Source organism: Pistacia vera, unplaced genomic scaffold, assembly GCF_008641045.1.
Source record: "Pistacia vera cultivar Batoury unplaced genomic scaffold, PisVer_v2 Contig249, whole genome shotgun sequence".
NCBI classification, from domain to species: domain Eukaryota; kingdom Viridiplantae; phylum Streptophyta; class Magnoliopsida; order Sapindales; family Anacardiaceae; genus Pistacia; species Pistacia vera.
The window spans coordinates 194511-213585 of NW_022196056.1; the positions used below are offsets into that span (position 1 = coordinate 194511).

Consider the following 19075-nt stretch of genomic DNA (forward strand, 5'->3'; position numbering starts at 1 on the left):
CAAATGCACCCAAAAAATTGATTACTTTACTAATAAAGACTATTATGCCCTTTGTCTAATTATATATTCTTTTCAATTTTTATTTTGACTATATAAAAATTGAATAAATAAAAACTAAAAAGAATTTGAAACATTGTTTCAAAAATACTTTCGTATCTTTTATCATATTATACTTCCTCAACCCATTTTATTTTAATCGTTTTTTAAGTATGTAATTTAATTAAATTTATTATTTTTATTTTTACTTTTAGTTTATTGTATAAAATTAAATAACAATTAAACTATTCATGTATTTGTTTAAATTATAATTTATTATAAAAAATTGGTTAGTAAATATTACTTTATAGTATATACTTAAATTTTTTTTGAAGAAATAAAAGTGAAAAGAATATATAATTAGGCAAAGGGTATTATGGTAAAGTAATCAACTTTTTAGGTGCATTTGTTATTTTCCTAAACCCTTGGGTGTGTTTAGACTTTCATCAAACACCTTTTTTTTTGTGATATTAAATAGGATGTAAACATATAATTTGTTTGGAGGGTGTAAAATGAATCAATGGATATGACATGTCATTTTATTTTTACATTTAATTAATTAATAAGGACAAACATTCCGAAAAAAGTTTGCAGTATATGGTTATGTTATTTTTATTGGAGATGATGATGATTAGCTAACCTTACGCAATCAAATAAGATGATAGAATAAAGGAATCATGAAGAACTTTATATTCTGATAAAGATATAGGATGAGGCAGTACTCGTGGATAAATATGCTCGGAGTGATTACCAATAATACCAGTAAAAAAAAAATGCCAAAAAGAATCAGATACTACTGTAACTTAATTTCCAGGTGCTATCCAAGTCACTTATTCCACTTCTTTTCAACAGCAGCCATCCCCCTTGTCACAGTAGTTGTGATTCTAATTCCTTTGTTACAGTTGCACAACTCCGCAATATATAGCCATGTTTCGGGAGAAGACAATACGTACATACTAGAGCCATTTAGAGATACATATACACACAAAAATATAATGGCATCATTGAAAGCTGAGAAACCTGTTGGCACACAACTCTTTGGACAGAGCAAGAAGGAAGCTTCCAAGGCCAGTGAAGGTGCACCCAAAGCTTCCGGTTCAAAGTCAGCCCCAAAAAAGGCTGCTCAAAAGCCTCAAGAACCTAAGAAGAAGGTATATATACATATATCATATATGTCGTTATTTATACGTATATTATAATATACTTTGCTTTTCATATTCTTATTTTACTCGTAATTTGTTCTAGCTAACATCAAAATTGTGTCGATTGTGTAGGGAAAAGGTGGTAAACCAGCAGCGAAGCACTAATATGGTGTGCGACAAAAGCATCGAGACCTGAATTACTAATGGTCTAACTATAATTAATAATATATATCAATTGTCTCAATCAATATTTAGTGCACTTTAGCCAGGGACTGGTCATCTACGTAAGTCTCTGCAGCTTGCTTTAATGAAATAAAAATTTTATTTGTATAAAAGCTTTAAGTACTGTTCAGATTAGGCTTGCCATTTTCTTTTATTTTGTTTGCAGCGATCTTATTTTATAGGAAAGATTGACAACCATTTCAAGTTCCAGAATAATTTACTTGAAAATTATGGAGCTGGATCTTTTTTTCTTTGGTGAAAACTTTGGATTTGTGACATATAACCAGGCTCTACAACTGCATAAAAAAGTTTAAAGACATCAACCAACATGAGTAGTAAAATGAAATACATCAGATTTGTAACATATAATCAAACACTTATTAATTTATTCATATAGTATCTTAATCAATACAATATTTGTTGATGCTTACATAGTACTTTTAACAAAACTTTAATCTCACACACTTTCGGCGATTAATTAATGGATGAGTATGTTGTGATTTTCGACCTGAATAATAACTCAACTAGGATCACATTCCACCTAATGAACTAACCCCACAAGATTAAGTATCTATCAACTACAAAATTATCAATAGGCATTAAGAAATAGACAGAAAAACAAGAAAATGAAAGGAGACAAAGTCGATTATAGTGGTTCGGAACTTAAGGTCTACATCCACTCTCCAAGGCAAGGTAGTATATCATTCCTAATAGCAATATCAATGGATTTGCAGAGCATTATTAACCTTATAACAACAAGGAGGAAGAATTACACCTGATAAGTTGATAAACCCTAAACAAATCAACTCTTTCTCAGCTCTCTATTAACCAAGGGTGAGTTTTTATACAATCAAAGGCTCTCGGCATCAGAGTACATAATGATATTATCACAGTAGCTCCGCGTAATTAAAACAAGAGTAAATGATATATTCCCACCCGAGGTTTAATGAAATCCTAAGCTGATACCTTTGGTTCCATTTATTCCAGATTCTCACCCTTAAAGTGACGGAAAATTATTGGATATAACAGTTAAGGGGTAAATTGATCATTTTGCAGGAGGAGGCATACATTATTAGCAGATCACCGCTCCTAACAGTGCTCCGATGCATGTTAGTCGACTTCGCCCGATGTTTTTCACCATTTTCTGACGATTCTTCCACCCAAAATCACCCTTGTCACTAGGGGTGAGCACGGATAACGGGTAGAACCGAAATCTGCAGGTAGAACCGAAACCGGATCCTACTCGAAACCGGCACTGTACGGGTAGGTTCCGATTCCATTTTATTGGAACCGATACTATGCGGTTCTGGTTCCAGTTCTTATGTATGAAGGAACCAGAACCTAAAAAAAGAACTTGAAACGAGTACCCTGCTTGGAAACTGTAGCGGGTACCCGATTTGGAACTTGTTTGGAACCGATTTTTGGAACCTGTTTTGGAACCTATTTTGAAACTTGTTTTGGAACCTGGCCTCTAATGAAATATTTGTGAATAATGGGGGGTTTCATTATTTTACATATAAAAAATTTAAATTAGAAAAAGTTAAAATTTTAGAATAACTTAATTAAATAAATATACAATGATATTTATTACATATAAACTACAACATATTAAAAACTTTAATATATTATAATATATTAATATTAAAGTTTTGATTGATTAAGTGTATAATTGGAATTAGGATCCAATTAAAGGTGTTTTAATGTTATTAAAAAAAATCATTTTCGAATAAAATAGTATATTTGATTGAATAATAATATATTTAGTTATTTACTTCAATTATCAAGTTCTAAGTATATCTACAGTAAATTAGCAATTAATTAATTATATATGATAAATTGATAAACATTAATAAATTTAATTACTAGTTAAATATCATACTTAATCAATTATAACTTTACATTATAGTTAAATGATTACTTAATTAATTATAATTTTATAACATTACTTAATTGATTTATAGTATAATTAATTATAGCATTACATTAATTGATTACTACTTAATTAATTGACTTATAAGTTATAACATAATTAAATAGTTAATTAATTGACTTATAATTAGAAATTTAATTAATTATAGCATTACGTTATAGATTTATAGTATAATTACTTAATCAATTATAACATTTTATTATAAACATTAGTACAAACTTAATTAAATGATTAAAAATTTAATTAATTATAATATTACATTAAAAATTTATAGTATGATTACTTAATAGTTAATTCACTATAACATTACATTATAGTATGATTATATAATTAATTATAACATTACATAATTAAATAATTACTTAATTGATTATGAGTTATGATATTATGTTTTAAACATTAGTAATTACTAATTTGCTACATAAACATTAGCACAATACTTAATTAAATGATAAGAAATTTAATTAATTATAACATTACCTTATAAACATTTCATTATAAACATTAATTAAACATTACATTATAGTTAAATAATTACTCAATTAAATTATAATATTATTATATTACATTATATATTATGATCACTTACTTAATTATAGCATTACATAGTTAAATGATTACATAATTACATAATTAGTTATGAATTTATAACATTACATTATAAACATTAGTAATTTACTAATTTACTATATTATTACATTACTTAATTAAACGATTAAAAATTTAATTAATTATAACATTACCTTATATATTTATAATATGATTACTTAATCAATTATAACATTCCATTATAAACATTAGTATATTAATTAAATGATTAGAAATTTAATTAATTACAATATTAAATTATAGATTTATAGTATGATTACTTAATTCATTATAACATTACATTATAGTATGATCACATAATTAATTATAACATTATATAGTTAAATGATTACTTAATTGATTATGACATTATATTATAAACATTAGTAATTTACTACATAAACATTAGCACAATATTTAATTCAATGATTAGAAATTTAATTAATTATAACATATTAACATTACATTATAAATTTATAGTACGATTATTTAATTAATTGTAACATTACATTATAAACAAATTATTACTTAATTAAATTATTACGTAATTAATTATTACATTATTACATTACATTATATTATGATTACTTAATTAATTATAGCATTACATAGCTAAATAATTACTTAATTAGTTATAAATTTATAATATTACATTATAAACATTATTAATTTACTACATTAGTTATTAGTACATTAATTAAATGGTTAAAAAATTTAATTAATTGTAACATTACATTATAAATTTATAGTATGATTTCTTAATTAATTATAATATTACATTATAAACATTAGTACAATATTTAATTAAATAATTATAAATTTAATTAATTATAACATTATACAGTAAAACATCTCTATAGTCATAATGTTGGGATCAAACTAATTTATTACTATAAAGAGGTTATAACTTAATGGAGGTGTAGTTATAAAAAAACTATTTTGATTTCTTATTTTATAATTCATATTTTAGTAGTATGTATTAGGACTTCAATTAATTGTTTTAGTAGTATTAATATTTGTTATTTACTTTTAATATTACTTGTTTCTTATTTTATAATTTATGTTTTGGTAGTATTAGGATTTCAATTCATATTTTAGTAGTATTAAGATTTCAATTCATTGTTTTGGTAGTGTTAGGATTTCCTATTTACTTTTAATATTACTTGATTTCCTATTTTAAAATTCATGTTTTGGTAGTACTAGGATTTCAATTCATGTTTTAGTATTAGGATTTCTTATTTACTTATCCTAGTGGAATTATGATTAGTCTGCTATAAATAGGGTTGTTATGTTTCAACTCATTCAATCAAGTTTTCAATAAAATCTTCCACCAATTCAAGTGATACCTTTCTTCTTCCTCTAGCAAATCAATCATGCCACCCAAAGTTAATACACGAACTCAATTGACCGAAAGTATTCATGTTGAGTTGTGCAAAATGAAAGAATCAAACCCTAGTTGGAAGCAAAAAGATCTTGTGAAGTGGTTAGAAGATACTCATGGTCTTAAGGTATCACAAGCAGCAATATCTAAGACATTCAAATGATCAGTTGACCTCCTTCAAGAAGAAGGATTGTTGAACCCAAACACAAAATGTTCAAGGATGGTAAAGTACCTAGCAATGGAGTCTGCCCTCTATGAGTGGTTTGTATGCCATCAAGAGCATGTCAGTATGAATGGTGAATTGTTAAAAGAGAATGGAAATATTTTTCTTAGGAAACTCTATCCCGAAGCTACCTCGTTTGAATTTTCAAATGGATGGCTGGAAAAGTTCAAGCAACGACATGCAATTCATTCCTTTCGTCGTTTTGGGGAAAGTGGTTAAGTTAATTTGGAGAAAATTGAAGCTAGATTTTCATCAATAAGAGAGGAATTAGACAAATGGGCTTGGAAGGACATTTATAATATGGATGAAACTAGCTTATTTTATCGAATGCAGGTCGATAACTCTCTTGCAACAAAGCAGTTGGAGGGCCGAAAGCAAAACAAAGAGAGGATTACAATTGTTATTTGTTGCAATGGCGATGGCTCTGACAAACTTCTGCTTTGGGTCATCGGTAAGTTTCTTAATCCAAGATGCTTTAATAATGTTAAACAATTGTTATTTGTTGCAATGGCGATGGCTCTGACAAACTTCTGCTTTGGGTCATCGGTAAGTTTCTTAATCCAAGATGCTTTAATAATGTTAACCGTGATAATCTCAATTGCAAGTATCGAGCGAATTCAAATGCATGGATGGCATCTTTGTTTTTTATGGAATGGCTTAAGTGGTTTGATAGTTGTTTGGATAGAAATGTCTTGCTTATATTGGATAACTGTACCGCACATGGCAAAAAGGAGAATCTCCCCCCACTTCATCACACAATTGTTATGTTCCTACCACCAGCTAGCACTTCCAAAATCCAACCATGTGATGCGAGCATTATTAGAAATTTCAAAGGTTATTATCGGCAACGCTTTAATCGCTTACTTTTGAAATGGATAGAAGATCATGTATTGGAACCAGAAAAGATAAGTATCCTTGATGGAATTGTAAATGCAGTTGCTACATGGTCAATTGATGTGAAGCTACAGAAAATTATCAATTGTTTTAAGCACTGCAAAATTAGGGCCCCCGATGTCGATGAATTGCAAGTTACAAATGAAGTAGATGAGGAGAATAGAAGAGTCATTGTAGAATTGAATGATAAGATTCAACAACATCACTACACTAATCGAATGGATATTAATGTCTTCCTTGATCAGCCAAATGAGCAACAAGTCGTATATGCTTTAACTGTAGAAGAATCATTGCTGCAATTAGACAAGAAGAGAAAGGAAATAATCCTGAGGATGATAGTACAGAAATTCAAAAAATTTCATGCCATGAAGCTCTAAACATGCTTGAGAAGCTAGAAATATTTTGACTTCAACAAGAAGGTGTCCATGCTAGCGAGTTATTACATACCCTAAGTTAGAAGATTTGATAACAACTCTAAAGCATAAATCATTGTCCCAAATAACTTTAGATAAATATTTTATTTCATCATAAACCTTTAATGTAATATAGCATATATATTTTTTGTAATATACAAATAATTATTACTATGTGGAGGCAACTTTCCTTAAGACGGGAATTAAAAAAATTATAACTTATTACAATGTGGAGTTTATTCTTATTTATAACTATCCCAAATTGGGAATAAAATTTTTTATGACTATGTAGAGTTTATTTCTATATAAAGTATCACTATAGAGAGGATTTAATGTATTATACATGTATAGTATGATTACTTAATTAATTATAATATTACATTATAATTAAATAATTACTTAATTAATTACAATATTATTAGATTACATTATAAACATTAACAATTTATAACATTAAATTAACAATTTATAGATGAATAATTGTTTGTGTCTTGGTTTTGATTGAGAAATTTTATGTGAATTGTGATGAATTGATTGAATTCAAGTGTTACCTAGAGATTAGAGGATTTATGAGTTACATTGGACACAAATAAATGAGTAATCAAAATTTGTTAGGGGTGTATTTGTAAACTTTTAAGGTATTTTTGTCATTTTTTAAACTAATAGGGGGTAATTGATTTTTTACAAGGTACCTGGGAAAGGAATCGGAACCTGCATTTTAGGTTCCAGTTCCTTGAATTTAAGAACTTGTACTATGTGATTTCGATTTTGGTTCCTTTTTTTGGGAACTTGCACTGTGCGGTTCCGGTTCTAGTTCCTTTTTTTGGGAACCTGCACTGTGGGGTTCCGGTTCTGATTCCCCCGAAAAATGCAAGGTACCCAGAACTGCTCACCCCTACTTGTCACCACCATTCGAACCCCCATCCTCCCCTCTACAAAACCTTAACCTTCACAATCCCTCATCACTCGTTGATTGCCAGCCACGACAGTCGCTACATGCAACTAGTTTTTGTTAGTCTCGACCAGCGAACGACAACTAAATGGTTGCTGGGGACATAGGGGTTTTGTAGAGTTGGAGACGCTGGTTGCAGTGGTGATGTCCAATTGGATTTTCGTCATGGGAATCGACCGAAATTCAGTGAAGAACAACGAAACCCTAAGCCTCACAGCGCCAGCGATCGAAGGGGCCAATGAGTTGGGAACCAGAGGGGTTTTGGACGATGGATGATAGGGAAGGTGATAGAGGTGACTAGGGGGTTCAACGCCATCAGAAATAGCCCAGATCTGACAAAAACCAAGAGGGTGCGTAGTCACCAAGGGTGTTATTGAAGTAATTTAAAAATAAGATGGTTAATTTTATAATTTTAATAATTTAAAGGTTAAAACGTAATTTATTAATTTATTTGTTAAGGGCATTATGGTAATAGTACCCTCTGTAACCTAAGAAATTCTAACAGTGTTATTTTAGGGGTAGGAATCTAGAATAAATGAAACCAAGGGTGCCAACTTAGGATTTTGTCAAACCTTGGGTGGGAATATGTCGTTTACTCTTAAAACAATACCATGGGAAGGCCTTACAATAATTTGTAATTGAGTGATCAATTGTGACTGTTCTTGAGCCTTGTGGCATCATTAAGGATGTCTTGGAATTGAGATAACTGTTGGTGTGGTGATGATGAAAGATATGGTTGAGTGTTTGAATGAGTTTGACTAATTAAGCAATACTACACTTACAAAGAAATTTTACAAAAATCTCCATACAAAGTGATGTGGCAAAAAATGAATGGAAGAATGAATTTAATGAGTTTGACTTTTTGTTTCACTCTTCTATTCATTTATTGTCACCTCACTTTGTATGAAAATCATTGTAAGATTTCTTTGTAACTATAGTATTATTGTTACTAATTAAGTATGTTGTTTTTTATGAATTTTTATTAAACAAATGAAAATATTTATTTGTTCTTATGTTTCGATGGCTGTGACCATGAATGTTGATGGCGGTAAAATGATGAATTTTGATGGCTGTGATGATGAAGTGATGGTGGGTGGGATGATTTTGATTTTAATCTTGTCTGGGTAAATTACTGTATTAATTGATGATTAGATTTATATATTAGTTCTTGATTAGACAAAATTTATTTATAATTTCTTATATTAATCTTGATACTTAATTAGATAGAGATTAATTCTATTTTTCTTTTTCTAGGTTTTGATAAATCTGATGTTAAGTCTTGATTAGTTGAAAATTTATTTGTAATTTTGTTTAATTTTATACTAATTTTTCAATAGATTTTTCATTTATATGATTTTTTTAATTAGTGGAGATTTATTATTAATTTGTGTTTATTGAATATAGGATATTATTTTTAAAAATTATTATTTTGATAATTATCATTAAGGGCAAAAGTGACATTTGAGTTGTCAAAATTAGTCAAATTGCAGTTTCCATGAACAGACGTTAACAGAGGGCGGGACATTGATAGTTTCTAGAGTCAGGGATATCAAATGTTAATTCTTCAAACCTAAAGGGCCGTTTGGATGGGGTTAGGGGTAATATTTTTAAATTGAGCAGATGACGATGTTTGGTTGGTTGTAAAAAATTATTTCCGTAATATTTATGACAAATAGTGACAATTGGGGGTAAATTGTTGGGAATGTAATACCTTGGTTGGGGGGGGGGGGGGGGGGGGGCGGGGTGGGGGTGGTGTGGGTTTGGTCCAAATTAGCCTTATATTTGTTAAGATTTACAAAACACCCAATTCACTCATGCAGACCATTTTGTCATCACTTTTTAAATTTTCTAGATGACATTGCCCTTGTTATTGTCGTTATTTACAGAAATGCCATTATACACAGAACTAGCCACCATTGCCAGCCACCGTGGACCACAGCCAAAGGCTACCAAAAGTCATTGTAATGGCGTACGACCAGTTGTATATGGCTGGTCGTGCGCCGGTGAGGCCTTTTTTGACCATGGATCTAAATAGCCAGATTTAGCCGTTTCACGACTAGATCTATGGCCGTTTCACGGCCAAAGATGTGGTTGTGAAATGGCTGTAGATCTAGTAGTGAAACGGCTAGGTCTTTGGCCATGAAACGGTTGGCGTTTCACGGCCAAAGACCTGGCCATTTCATGGCCAGATCTATGGCCATGAAATGGTCGGCGTTTCAGGGCCAAAGACCTAGCCATTTCACGGCCATAGCCAGATCTATGGCACTGCTAGCGTCATATTAATATTTAAAAATGAGGGTAATTTAGTAATTTATATAACATACCCAACCAAACATATTATTCACCAATTTATTCGAACAAACCAAACACATTTTCTAAACATTCCCAGTAATCTTCAAGGTGATTTTTTATTCTGTTAATATAATATTCCCTTGTAATAAAATATTATATGATTCAAATGCCCCCATAGAGTAGGAAAATGTATTTCGACCTAATTTAAACATCCCAAGTTTGCTTAATTCCATAAACCCATTAAGTATGAGTAATAGCACAAAAGCCCCTACCACATCTACCTTTTTGTTAGTTTCGATAGAATGGGTCAAATGACCTTAGTGTCTTCATCCTCTTCATACCCAACCCACTCACCCCTTTCTTTCCCATTTAACAAATCCCCAGCCATTGGAAACCCATTACTTCTACCCTTCTGTCTTATCAAGGAACGATCTTAACGGTGGGTGGATGATTGTTGTTTTGAAATTTTTTTGGGTATAAAATTATCTTTACAGCAAACTTTGGGTGAGAGGATGTCATTCTGCCTACATATATTTGTGTTTATAGATGGTAAATTATAAAGAGCGCTTTTGAATCTTTACTAGCTGGTAGGGTTATTTTTGAATGTGTGGTTAAAATATTACTGAACAAAACAAAATTTGGTCATCATCAAGATAAAGTCCATTTTTTGAAACTCTTCTTTGAAAACTCACCAACCATTTCAGAACTATGAACAGACAGACATCACATATGTATTGCACTCATTTATTATGATTTATCACTTTCATTTATACTTTGTGTAACAGTAAAGCTGGTCAAGGACCGGTCCCAAGCGGGCCCAGGCCTGGGCCTGTTTGGGACTAGTCCCATTTGGGACCAGTCTCCTAGGCCCATGAGCGATTTCAAGACCTAGACAGGTCTCTAGGACCGGTCCTATGGGCCGAGGACATGTCCTAAATGTTGGCCTATCTCAATAATTATACAGTTAACTACATGTAATTTAAACCTAGGATCTACAACAAGGCCTAATCCATATAGGAATGAAATATCTAATCAATACTTCTCGTATTTTTCTTCCATCTTTAAAACAATTTCCATTAAAACGTCATTATATCTATATTTAGCAAAAGTTTTAGAAATTTGAAGTAAAAATTAAGGGGTGAGCGGTTTCGGGTACCCTGCATTGTCCGGGGGAACCGAAACCAGAACCGCACAGTGCAGGTTCCCAAAAAAAGGAATCGGAACCGGAACCGGAACCGGAACCGCACAGTGCAGGTTTTTCAATTCAAGGAACCGAAACCGGAACCGCACAGTGCAGGTTCTTCAATTCAAGGAACCGGAACCTAAAATGCAGGTTCCGGTTCCTTTCCAGGGTACCCTATAAAAAATCAATTACCCCCCTATTAGTTTAAAAAATAACAAAAATACTTTATAAATTTACAAATACACCCCTAACAAATTTTCATTATTCATTCATTTGTGTCCAATGTAACTCATAACCTGTAATCTCTAAGCAACACTTGAATTGTTAATCATTTAATTAAGTATTGTAATATTGTTTATAATAGAATGTTATAATTAATTAAATAATCATACCATAAATTTATAATATAATGTTATAATAATTGATAAGTATTGTGTAAATTAGTAAATACTAATGTTTATAATATAATGTCATAATCAATTAAGTAATCATTTAATTATGTAATGTTAATTAATTATATGATCATACTATATAGTATAATGTAATGTTATAATGAATTAAGTAATCATACTATAAATCTATAATTTAATATTATAATTAATTAACTAATGTTTATAATGGAATGTTATAATTGATTAAGTAATCATTACAAATATATAAAGTAATGTTATAATTAATTAAATTTTTAACGTTAATTAAGTAATGTAATGTATAGTAAATACTAATGTTTATAATGTAATGTTATAAATTCAAACTAATTAAGTAATTATGTAATCATTAACTATATAATGCTATAATTAAGTAAGTGATCATAATTAATGTAAATAATAATATTATAATTTAATTGAGTAATATTAACTATAATGTAATGCTTATTAATGTTTATAGAAATGTTTTAAGGTAATGTTATATTAATTAAATTTTTATCATTTAATTAAGTATGTGCTAATGTTATGTAGTAAATAGTAATTATTAATGTTTAAAACATAATTTAAACTCATAATCAATTAAGTAATCATTTAATTATGTAATGTTATTAATATATGATCATACTATATAGTATAATGTAATGTTATAATGAATTAAGTAATCATACTATAATCTATAATTTTATATATATTAATTAAATTTCAAATCATTTGATTAATATACTAATGTTATAATGGAATGTTATAATTGATTAAGTAATCATATTATAAAATATAGGTAATGTATAATTAATTAAATTTTTAATCGTTTAAAGTAATGTAATAATATAGTAAATTAGTAAATTACTAAGTTTATAATGTAATGTTATAAATTCATAACTAATTATGTAATTATGTAATCATTTAACTATGTAATGCTATAATTAAGTAAGTGATCAAATACATAATGTAATATAATAATATATAATTTAATTGAGTAATTATTTAACTATAATGTAATGCTTAATAATGTTATAAGGTAATGTTATAATTAATTAAATTTCTATCATTAATTAAATATTGTGCTAATGTTTATGTAGTAATTAGTAATTACTAATGTTTAAAATATAATATCATAACTCATAATCAATTAAGTAATCATTTAATTATGTAATGTTATATTAATTATTGTCATACTATAATAGTATAATGTAATATTATAATGAATAAGTAATCATACTATAAATCTATAATTAATATTATAATTAATTAAATTTCAAATCATTTGATTAATATACTAATGTTTATAATGGAATGTTAAATTGATTAAGTAATATATAAAATATATAAGGTAATGTATAATTAATTAAATTTTTAACTTTTAATTAAGTAATGTAATAATATAGTAAATTACTAATTTTATAATGTAATGTTAAAATTCATAACTAATTAAGTAATTATGTAATCATTTAACATGTAATGCTATAATTAAGTAACTGATCATAATATATAATGTAATATAATAATAATAATTAATTAAGTATTATTTAACTATAATGTAATGTTTTTAATATGTTTTAATGAAATGTTTATAAGGTAATGTTATAATTAATTAAATTCTTATCATTTAATTAAGTATTGTGCTAATGTTTATATAGTAAATTAGTAATTACTAATGTTTAAAACATAATATCATAACTCATAATCAATTAAGTAATCATTTAATTATGTAATTTATATAATTATATGATCATACTTAATAGTTAATGTAATGTTATATAAATTAAGGAATTTATACTATAATCTATAATTTAATATTTAATTAATTAAATTCAAATCATTTGATAATATACTAATGTTTTAATGGAATGTTATAATTGATTAAGTAATCATATTATAATATAAAAGTAATGTTATAATTAATTAAATTTTTAATCGTTTAATTAAGTAATGTAATAATATAATAAATTAGTAAATTACTAATGTTTATATGTAATGTTATAAATTAATACTAATTAGTGAATTATGTAATCATTTACTATATAATGCTATAATTAAGTAGTGATCATAATATATAATGTAATATAATAATATTATAATTTAATTGAGTAATTATTAACTATAATGTAATGCTTAATTAATGTTATAATGAAATGTTAATAAGGTAATGTTATGATTAATTAAATTTCTTATCATTTAATTAAGTATTATGTTAATGTTTATGTAGTGAATTAGTAATTACTAATATTATAATATAATACAATAATCAATTAAGTAATTATTTAATTATGTAATGTATATTAATTATAATCATAGTATAATGTAATGTTATAGTGAATTAACTATTAAGTAATCAACTATAAATTTTTAATGAATATATAATTAATTAAATTTTTTTTATTATTTAATTAAGTTTGTACTAATGTTTATATAAAATGTTATTATGATTAAGTAATTATACTATAAATCTATAACGTAATGCTATAATAATTAAATTTCTAATTATAAGTGAATTAATTACTATTTAATTATGTTATAACTTATAAGTCAATTATTATAGTAGTAATCAATTAATGTAATGCTATAATTAATTATACTATAAATTAATTAAGTAATGTTATAAATTATAATTAATTAAGTAATCATTTAACTATAATGTAATGTTATAATTGATTAAGTATGATATTTAACTAGTAATTAAATTTATAATGTTTATCAATTTATCATATAATTAATTAATTACTAATTTATTATAGATATACTTAGAACTTGATAATTGAAGTAAATAACTAAATATATTATTACTCAATCAAATATACTATTTTATTCAAAAATAATTCTTTAATAACATTAAAAATGTAAAACACTTTTAATGGATCATAATTCCAATTATTCACTTATGATCAAAACTTTAATATTAATGTATTATAATATTAAAGTTTTAATAGGTGTAATTTATGTAATAAGTATAATTGTATTCGTATATTTATTTAATTAGGTTATTCTAAAAATTTAACTTTTTCTATTTTAAATTTTTTTATATGTAAAATAATAGAAACTCCCCCATTATTTACATTCCACAAATATTTCATTATAGTCCAGGTTCCAAAATAGGTTCTAAACAAGTTCTAAAAACAGGTTCCAAAACAGGTTCCAAAGCAGGTTCCAAATAGGTTCCAAAACAGGTTCCAAAACAGGTTCTAAACCGGGTACCCCTTACAGGTTCCAAACAGGGTACCTTTTTTACAAGTTCCGGTTCCGGTTCCGGTTCCTCCACATGCAAGAACCAGAACCGGAACCGCACAGTAGCGGTTCCAAAAAATTGGAACCGAAACCTACCCGCACAGTGCAGGTTCTGGGTAGGTTCCGGTTCCGGTTCTTACCCCGGGTTTCGGTTCTACCCGCTACCCGTGCTCACCCCTATAAAATATCTAACGCTAAATTAGTAGTCGGATAATAAATACCACTTAATGTATTAGTGGAATCCTAAAAAAATTTAAGAAATGAATAAGAAAGTTCACAAATCGCCCAATCATCATAGTTGACAACTTCTTCTGGATGGTTCTTCCGGTTGACGAAATCTGTAATTTGTCTTGCGGTTGGCAAAACTTTTTCCAACATCAAGTAGGTGGAATTCCAACATCAAGTAGGTGGAATTCCAACGGACAGGCATGTCCGTACATAACTTTAAAGGTCGAATCAATGGGTCCTCTTGCCTACAATATTTGGCGTACTCCTGCCATCTTTTATTGTTACCACCGACGATAAATCCGATAATCGTGTGCACCTTCTCCATCTTCAAATGTATAGCATTTAAATCTGCTTTAACAATCAAATTGATGATGTGACAAACATATTTCTAGGTAAAAAAATTTGCCTTCACCACGCGGATCCAATCTCTTTTCAAATAAAGAGATTGTCGCGGTGTTAGCAGCTACATTATCAAGTGTTAGCGCTACAACTCTATCAGTTAATACATATTCTTGCAAAACTTCAACAATTGTAAAATAAATAGTGTCAGCACTATGTTTTTATATAATGGTTTAAAAAACATCAATTTTTGTTGTAAACCCTAACTATGATCTAAGAAATATATTGTGACAGTCAAAAAATCTGTTTTTGATCTACAAGCCCACATGTCTGATGTAAGTTCAATAGATATATTCCTAAAATTTTCAAATTCGTTTTTAAGTTTATTATTTATTTTGTTATAAAGTTTTAATATATCTCTTCTGCTTGTACTTCTACTAACAGGGGTATATGTTGGACAAAATGTAGTTTTAATCATATGAATAAAATAAGGATTTTCAGATAAACAAATGGGAGAGTCCGAAACAACTATGAATCTTGCTATTTCCTCTCGTGCAACATATGCATTATATTGTCATGTTGAGAGAGTTGAGGATTGTGGATTAAAATTTAGTTGAGTTTGAATTTGCTTACCTGATCCGGTTGAAGATGTATCGGACAACTGCATTATTTGGGGGTGCTTCTTCTCCAAGTGTCGTCGCATCGTCGAAGTCTCCTTCTCAGCGCCAATAATGGTTCCACATAAATTACATACCCCACAGGATTCTTCCTCTTCCCCATTTGGCAGCCAGCCAACGGTTATCAAATGACATGTGAATTTTTTTTCCCTTAAATTTTGTAAATTTTTTTTTAACCCCTATAATTTCTGTTTATTTCAAAATTTATAGGAGGTTTTATGTAATTATTCAAGGGGCTAAAATAAAAAAACCAAAAGGGTTTGGGCTCCGGCCTAGGACCGATCCCAAGCCCGAGCCTTGGAGGAGGGCCCAATGGAGGGACTGATCCCTCCTCCTTAGGCCTGGTCCGGTTTTGGGACTAGGCTTGCTAAGACTGGTCCTCTCAAGTACCGGTCCTAGGATCAAGTTTTTGGGTTGAGTTTTTAGACTCGGTCCCAAACACCTAGCGCTATGGAACAGGATCCACCATTAAAATTTTCAAAATAAGTTGGAATAAGAATTTTTTTTTTTAAACAAAGGAGCATTTACTAACTTAGGTGAACAGAGTTATAGACGGCAGGTAGTGTATAAATAATTTCTACAATTATGAAGAGAGAGAGAGAGAGAGGTTTGGTTTCGTTTGCTTTTGATTGTACACAGTACCTAACTCTTTCTCTCTCAACCTTTTCGATCGAAAAGCACCTCTCTCCATCTCTCTTATGAGTTACACTAAAAAGAATATTCTTTAAAATATTCTCTTTCTTTTTATTTCTATTAATAATCAACAATTAATTTATTTAACTAATTATTTGTGTATATATTAATTAAATATTGAGAATGATATTTTTATTAAATAATAATTACTTTAAAAATTATACTAATTTAATAAAATTAAACATTTATTTAATCAAATAAACATTACATTTAATATATAAAAACATTATATCTAATATAAAATACCACAAAAAAGAAAAAATTGACTTTAACAGAATATCGAGAAGATAACAAAATTTTATTCAAGGATTTGAATTCCATAACCGATCCAAGTCTGCCTCAGTTTTTTTCAAAATGAGCAATAAAGAATTATGCAAAAAAGAGCTCAACAACAAAGTCAATGATCTCAAAATAGCTCTAGTTCTTTCCAATATTTTGATGATCTTAGAGGATTCGGAAGTCGGAACTAATCTACCAAAATACTAAATTGTTATTTTAATTTATGTTGTATTTTCTTTTAATTTTAGTATTTTTAAATTAGCGTTAATTTTTATTTTGAGTTATTATAGTTTAATATTTGCATTGAATAAAGTTTGTTTTTAATTTTTCATCATTTTTTCAATTATATAATTATTATGAATTTATTATTATAAATATTAATATAAATAATAATCAAATTAACATGAAAACAAATAACAAAAATAAGAAAAACAAAAATATTTTATATTAGATGAATAGTATCACGCTAAATTGGTGTGGATAAACAATATTACACCAAATTTAGTGCGATGTTGTGTACTTACACCATTTACTGTAGTTTTTAATGTTCAATTGGAGCATATTTTCCTCACCACACCAAAATAACATTGGTTGGAGATGCCTTACCATTTCCATATCTTCTCTTGTGAATTACACGCTTTCTCTTCATCCTTTCTAATCCATAATTTATGATACGCTAATACCTGATGATTTTTTATCATATTTATTATGGGAAAGAGTAAGAGAGAAGGATAAAAAGACAAAAATTTACGGATGACGAATGGTCACTGCACAGCACAGCCATTGTTCTATTTCTTATGAAACTACCTAATGTGCTGTCATTTCACGTTGCACCTCCACACTTACACATTGTTGAATTATTCAAACCCCTTCACTCACCCGCTCTCTTTTCCTTTCCTAAACCAGCAAAACATTGAGTGCTCCTTCCTCAATTCATGACTTGCTTTGCCTCGTCTCCAAACTGTGAATATGTCATTGTGTTCATCATCAATGTTTTAAAACCTGACCTGACTCGACCGGTTTAATTAGTTCAACCGGGACCTAGAAGCTTCAACGGACCGGGTTTATATTTTTCCTATTCCCTAAGATTTGGAAGGATGATTGATGAACAATTGATGGTTGGGATGTTAGGGTTTTTGAAGAGAAAGTGCCGGTGAATGCAATCGTGGTGACGGCGTTGATTTCTGGTGAGTAAATCGATCGGAAATCGAACAAAACTGGCAGTGAAAACAACCAGATTTTGCCGGCAATTGACAAGGCTAACGGGGGTGGGGTGAGGTGGGTTTTAGTCGGGAGGAAGAGGGAAGTAATTTCTGGGTTATGGGGAGGGTTGTCGACGCCGACATCGATGAGATTTGGCCTGAAATACTGACGCCAGCATCGGTGAGATCTGACTGAAATCGAACCTATTTCGACCAAATCTTGGGTATGTATTAAGGGGAATGGACTCAAGGGATGATTGGGGTTGCATCTAGGGTGTCGTCGCCGCCAACTAGTCGTCGACTGATTTGTATTTAGGGTGTATTTGATAAATTTCAAACCTATAAAGACTTAAAAATTTTTAAGAGTGTATTTGCTAAATTTTAGAAGTTTTTATCAACTGTTTTGACCATTGATCAACCCGGGACCCGGCAACTTTGCCGGGTTTCACCCCGGGTTGGGTTTTAAGACATTGTTCATCATTTCTGAATTTTATTCTTGTAATAGGCCACGTGACCACTGTCAGAAGACCATGATACCATCATTCGCCTATCAATGACGTTAGTTATTAACTTATTAATTATTATACAGTTTGTTAGGCTAATTTTTTTTTCTTGTTTTGGTTAATTTTGTGCTTCTGGGACTCACAAAGTTTTTGTTGACTCTCTAGAATTGATGTTAGTTGATGTTGCAGTGGGTCTATTTAGTGATCCACTGCAACATCAACTATCTTATGTCAAGGATTGACTTCAC

The 19075-nt window shown here is 28.9% G+C and overlaps 1 long non-coding RNA gene across 1 annotated transcript; it reads left to right on the forward strand.

Annotated features, from left to right (window-relative positions):
- The first annotated feature begins 997 nt into the window (after positions 1-997).
- LOC116132089 lies at positions 998-1513 on the forward strand. Its single transcript, XR_004128372.1, has 2 exons — positions 998-1187; positions 1311-1513. It is a non-coding gene; the product is annotated as an uncharacterized LOC116132089 (long non-coding RNA).
- Positions 1514-19075: the final 17562 nt, after the last annotated feature.